Source organism: Cervus elaphus, chromosome 25 (assembly GCF_910594005.1).
Source record: "Cervus elaphus chromosome 25, mCerEla1.1, whole genome shotgun sequence".
Lineage (NCBI taxonomy): Eukaryota > Metazoa > Chordata > Mammalia > Artiodactyla > Cervidae > Cervus > Cervus elaphus.
The window spans coordinates 5,786,642-5,793,294 of NC_057839.1; positions in this window are offsets into that span (position 1 = coordinate 5,786,642).

Consider the following 6,653-nt stretch of genomic DNA (forward strand, 5'->3'; position numbering starts at 1 on the left):
GACAACCCATTCCAGAATTCTTGCCTGGGAAATCCCATGGACGGAGGAGCCTGGTAGGTTACAGTCCACGGGGTCACAAAAGAGTCAGACATGACTGAGTGACTTGCACTTTCATGTATGATCCCAGACTTCTGGATTCCTTGAATCTAAAGGAAGGACTTGCTGCTCTCTGGCGTGCGCTCAGGCTCCTCAGCTCCATGTGGTATGTAGCTGTCTTGCTCCATCTGGTATCTACCTGTCTTGCTCCAACTGCAATTCTGGCTGGGTATTGTTCCTCCCACAGCCTCCTGTGTCCCAGAATCCAGGCCTTGGGACACTTTGTTTTCTTAGGTCCCCCTTCTTGTATCCATGTTTAATTTTGTGGGAGCCATGTATTAAGCAAGAACCAGATATGATTTATTAATTCCTAACCTACGATCATGCCCAGAGGCTTGTAGGCACATGCTGTAAATCACAAAGAATAATAATAACAATAAAGAAGAGTTCTCTGTTGAAAGCTGCCTTAGGGACATCTGTCAGCTTGTCAGGGACCCCCAGAGAGCCAACTTCCTCTCTCCTTATTCCAGAATAAACTGCAGGAAGAGAAGTCTGTAAGTGACAGGAACTTTGAGGCCAGATGGAGAGAAATTCCCAGCTTCATCCAACTTCTTGGCTAGCCATGTCACTTTGACAATTTTTTTCTCCAAAAATAAGGAATTTATATACTAACGTGTCAAGCCCTTGGCATAGATGATCAAATGCAATATTCAAACAACCCAATTAGGTAAGTACTCAAATTATCCTCACTTTCCCCAGGAGGACATGAGGATAACTCTAAAAGGATTAAAAGGATAACTCTAGAACATGCAGCCTATAAACTGATGAGCGAAGATAGAAGTCCAAAGGCACATGGTTTTGAAGTCTGTGCTTTTTTAACCATACTAGAAGCTTCTAAATCCTTCTTGAAAATCCATTTTGAGCATTCTGCTCTCTGGAGGTCTCAACCTGCTGCAGCTTGGAGTGGGACTTAGCTCCCTAGCCAGAGACGGAGGCCAGGTCGCAGAGGTTCGAGCAGGAAATCCTAACCACTAGACCAGAGGCTGGTCACAAGGGCGCGGGCCTTTTGGCTTTGCCAAAAAGAATTCCCGCAAAAATGAAAAGCAGTGAAACAAGGTGTTTATTGGGAGGAAAAGGAGTATAGTGTGTGTGGGTAGACACACAAGCTAGCTCAGCGAGAGGGCTCTTGAGTCGCCCCCTTGTGGTAGTTGAAATCACTTACGGGGGCATTTCTTCTGGGTTTCCTTTGACAGTCATTTTGATTTGCCTGGTTCACAGCCCATGTCTGGTGTATCTCAGGATCGTCCCATGTGTGCACACACATCTCTTAGCCAAGATGGATCCAATCACAAAAGCCTGTGCGTAGCCTGGCACTAATTAGCATCACTCTCCTTTGACATCCAAGGAGTCTTTCTGCATGTGTGTGGTCAGGGAGGTCTCCTGGATGCGAGAATGAGGAATATGTGGTCTGGGGAGGGTCCAGCCTCCTGTCCTAATTCTCCTGTTGTTCTTATCTTAGGGTTCTGGTCCACAGGGAATGAATCTCCAATCGCTTTACCCTGGGAGCGGGGCATCTACCTCTACCTCAAATCCAACAAAAGTCCCAAACCTGGGGTCCCGGTGTAAGAGAGAATTAGGTCAGTAAGAATACACTGCCCTGGCTCCCTTCCATAGGAGACTGATGAAAGTTTCTTATTCACTCAACAAAGTCTCCCTGGCTCCCACTCTGAGCCAGGCCCTGGACTAATCACTGACAGTCCAGGACAAGGCTGAAGCTTCGACAATCTAGCAGCAAAGAAAGACAAGGAAACAAATACAGCAAGCATTTTAGGGTGTTCTCAAGAAGTTGAAGGTACATTGAGAGTACCTAGGGGTGATGAATTTGGGGTAAATAACCCCAAGGGATCTCAGAGACACTGCAGTGGACTAGTTGGCATATGACCCTGCCCACTTCCCAGCTGAGTAATCTCAAGCCCAACACTAAATCTCTCTGAGCTGAAATTTTCCTCATATGTTAATTGGGGATAATGCTATTTTGCAAGGTTCTAACAATTAAATGAGATAATGCAGACCCTGTCCCTGTTCTTCCCACCATATCTCACTCATCACCAAGTCCATGCGGATTCTACCCCTTAAATGCTCTTTAATTTCATTACCATCTCTCTGCAACCATTTAGAAAAAAGAAAATTTTTTTTGATTTTTTTTATTTTTTGGCCATTCCTCATATAGCATGGGCTTCCCAGGTGGCTCAGTGGTAAAGAACCTGCCTGCCAATGCAGGAGACATAAGAGACGTGGGTTCGATCCCTGAGTTGGGAAGATCCCCTGGAGGAGGGCATGGAAACCCACTCTAGTATTCTTGCTTGAAGAATCCAATGGCCAGAGGAGCCTGACGGGCTACAGTCATAGGGTCGCAAAGATTTGGGCATGACTAAAGCGACTTAGCATGCACACAGCACACACACAGCTTGTAAGATCTTAGTTCCCCAACAAGGGGTCGAACCCGTGCCCCCTGGAGTGGAAGTGCAGAATCTTAACCACTGGACCACCAAGGAAGTTCCTCTGCCACCATTTTAAACAAAGCATTGCCAACTGTCACGTGGACTATCCCACTAAACTCTTAACTGGGCTTCCTGAGCCTATTCGTGTCCTCTTTCAATCTGTCCCCCATCGTGAAGCCAGGGTCATCTTTCCAAACCACAAATTATGATCCTGTCAGCCACCATCATTCCCATCCTCACCTGGGAGCCCTTAGTAGCTTCCCACAGGTGTCAGGAGAGATGCCATCCCTCCACACAACCTCCATGATCTGGTCTCTGCCCCCTTCTCCCATCTCCTCTTGCCCTAGGTATCCCCTTGCTCCCGGCACTCCAGCCTTGCTGGACATTCCTTCAAACCCTCTCGTGTACTAGGATTGTCTTCTGATCCCGAACATGCAGTTGCCTCTGCCTGGAATGTCCTTCTCTCCTTCTGATCTTAGCCCAAGTGTCCCTACCCAGGGACATTCTCTCTGAAAGCTGCCTCAACCACATCACACACCCTATATGACAGTGCCTAATTAAACTGTGCCATTTGTGAATTATGGTCTGTTTCTTCCTCCAGACTGTGAGCTGTCCATGTCTACATGCAGACCAGCGAGAGACCTGTCAGTTTGGGCTTACCCCTATACGACTGACACAGAAGAGATACATAGGAAAAATTTGTTGCATGAATAAACACATGATACTCAGTAAGTTTACAAAAAAATGTGTTTATTTTTCTTTGCTTAAGACATGCAATTCAAAAAAAAGTGGCTCTTGCTTTGCGGTTTGTTTAATGAAATAAAGGATCTGTCAAGAGTCCTCAACAGTACTGCTACTGCTAGGTCCCTTCAGTCGTGTCCAACTCTGTGCGACCCCACAGACGGCAGCCCACCAGGCTCCCCCGTCCCTGGGATTCTCCAGGCAAGAACACTAGAGTGGGTTGCCATTTCCCTCTCCAATGCATGAAAGTGAAAAATGAAAGTGAAGTCACTCAGTTGTGTCCGACTCTTAGCGACACCATGGACTGCAGCCCTACCAGGCTCCTCCATCCGTGGGATTTTCCAGGCAAGAGTACTGGAGTGGGGTGCCATTGCCTTCTCCTAGAATTTCCCCCTGTACAAGGAATGGCCAGCAGAGGGCCCCACAGGAGCAACTATTGAAGGCAGGCCAGTGAAAATGGAGCTAGTGGGAGGCAGTAGCTGATCCTGTCCCAAATCTGTTTATCCTTGACCACCATTAGGCTGCACAAGGCAATGGGACTCTGGCCAACCATGCCCCAAATCCTTTTGATCTAGACTCAAGAAATATAGAAAGACCCAGAGCAAGAGATCAGAGGCCAGTGTAAATCGTTTTAACACAGATTCACTCCTTTCTGCTTGATTTGTCAGTTTCACGGTGAAGAATTTGTAATCAAGAGCTCGCCCTGTTGGGTAGAATCATGCATGAGTGTTAGGGGAGATCTGCTTTCTTTGGGGGCCACTTTTCACTTGCCAGTCAGTAGTTTTATTTCCATTTTAATTTTCAGTGCATCTGCCCCCCAGCAACAGCCTGCAGTTTGGAATTCATGGCTCTGTTGTGTGTTTATGCACTGTGCTTGCTTGTAATTGACAAATTTAAATTCTGGTCATATTTCATTTATTACAGAGACCCAGGGAAAAATCCTCGGTGAAAACCTAATTACAGCAAAAATGCCACAAGGTAATTGCTGTGAAAGAGCTCTTGCAGCAACAGGGCTGAATATTTCATCCACCCATAAAATGATTACGCTGACAAGGTTCTGAAAAATAATAAAATCTGTTTAATAAAAAAGAAGCAAAAAATCAGTGTTTTTACACACAAAGTATTAAAACATCCTTCATTTTGGACAGATCCGAAGTCATTTGATTTTTATTCAAATGACTATCCACAGCCAAGAGAGTTCTTTCTTGAGAAACAAGTTTCGTAATTCTCCCCATACCACGCGAGGCTGCTGTGAAGCTTTCAGGCCTGTTGCCTTCTAGAACAACCATGAGTGTGCTTATCATTGCTCTCTTGGAACTTTGGTCTATGCACCAGAATGAATCAGAAAGCACACAGAACTGAGAATATTCAGTGTTTAGATTCTGTGGTTCATCCACTGTCTCCTTGGCCACCACAGGAGCTGTCCCTCATTCAGAGGGCTTTAGAAGCCACAAAGATGTGACTTCTGCTGCCAGGGCTGTGCTGAGGGCCCAGGACACTGCCAGGCAAAATGTACACCCTGTTTTCTCTGAGTCTAAGGATACCACTGTAGCAGGCCAACTCCTTCATTCAGTCACTGGACAAAGATTGTTTATGCCCTTATTATGTTCCAGGAATTATGCTAGGCGTAAGCTATAATGATAAGAGATGAGTAGACAAGAGTAAACAAGATGATAGCTTCTTGCCCTTATAAAAGAGATACAGCAATAGCGAAAGAGGTCTACCCCAATGAAACTAAAAAGTAAACAGAAACAGAAACTTAAAAAAATAAATTAAAAAAATAAAATTACAAATGAAATCGAGTATTACATAGAAACAAATAAGGGCCTGGGAGAGATGATGGGGTGATATTAGAGGCCAGTGATGGCTTCTCTGAACCCTGAAGTATGAAGAGAAACCACTATGGGAGGGTCAGAAGGAAACAACTGCAAAACAGCTGTGGGTATGTTCTAGGAATGAAAGAAGAGTCAGGCAAAGGGTGACTGGAACTCACATGGACTTATAGACCAGGGCAGGAACTCTGTGCTTCTTCTGAAGTGGACTATAGGAAACCACTGGAGGGCTTTGAGCAGGAGATGACATGATCTCATTGACATTTAAAAAGCACATCCAGCTGCAGTGTGTAGAGCAAGCAGATCCTGGGGGCAAGAGCAGCAGTAGGAAGCCAGTGGGGGTGTTACAGCAAGCAGCTCAGGCAGCAGTGGCGGTCTCCAAGACCAGGGGAATGGCGGCGGAGCGAGCGGGAGGGAGCTTTTCTTAGCACAAAATAGTACACATAAAAATGTGAATCCAGTGGTTAAAACTCTACACTTTCACTGCAGGGTGCAAGGGTTCAAGCCACGGTCAAGGAACTAAGATCCCACATGCCACTAGGTGCACCCCCCAAAAAAGTAAGTATTAAAGAAAAGAAAACCATGTAAAAATCTCAGACTTTGGTACTGGAGTTTGCAAGTGAAACTGGAAGCAGATAACCAGAAAGGCTAGGAAAGAGAAGAAACAAAGACCTAAATGAGGAAGAACCTGAAGCTGGACTATCCATCTCCTTTTTCCTACCTCCGAGAATCAAGCAACACCGTGAGTCTGTCTTCTGTGTGAGGGGGGGCTTCTGTCCCAAACACTTAACTGGAAGTTAAGTGGACATGATATATGGCTGAGAATTATATACACACAGGTATGTGTGTGTGTGTGTATAGATAGATAGATAGATAGATAGTTGTTGCTGATAGTTGCTCAGTCATGTCCGACTCTTTGTGACCCCATGGACAGCAGCCCACCAGGCTCCTTTGTCCATGGGGTTTCCCAGGCAAGAATACTGGAGTGGGTTGCCACTTCCTTCTCCAGAATATATATATATATATTATGACTGAATTCTGTCATCAGTACCAAAATAAGTTTCAACTATGACCACACATTTGATATAGGTAAAAGTTATACCTATTTGATATAGGTAAAAGATGTTCAATGCAGCCTTAAGTCATATTCCTTGAAATATGGTCCACAGCTCACCTAGATTAAAATGGAAGAGGAGGGATCTAAAATGCAGATATAGGGAGCCCTACCTTAGATTTATAGATTCCCAGGTGGCAAGGTGATAAAGAGTAAATAAGTAAGCTAGAATAAATAAGTAAATGCAAAGAAAATAAATCACCCATAAATCTCACAATTCAGGGATAACCATTAACATTTAGGTGTTTATTTTCCACACCTGTTCTTAAGCACATACGATACTGTTGTTCAGTCACTCAGTCGTGTCTGACTCTTTGCGAGCCCATGGACTGCAGCACACCAGGCTTCCCTGTCTATCACCAACTCCTGGAGCTTACTCAAACTCATGTCCATTGAGTCAGTGACGCCATCCAACCATCTCATCCTCTG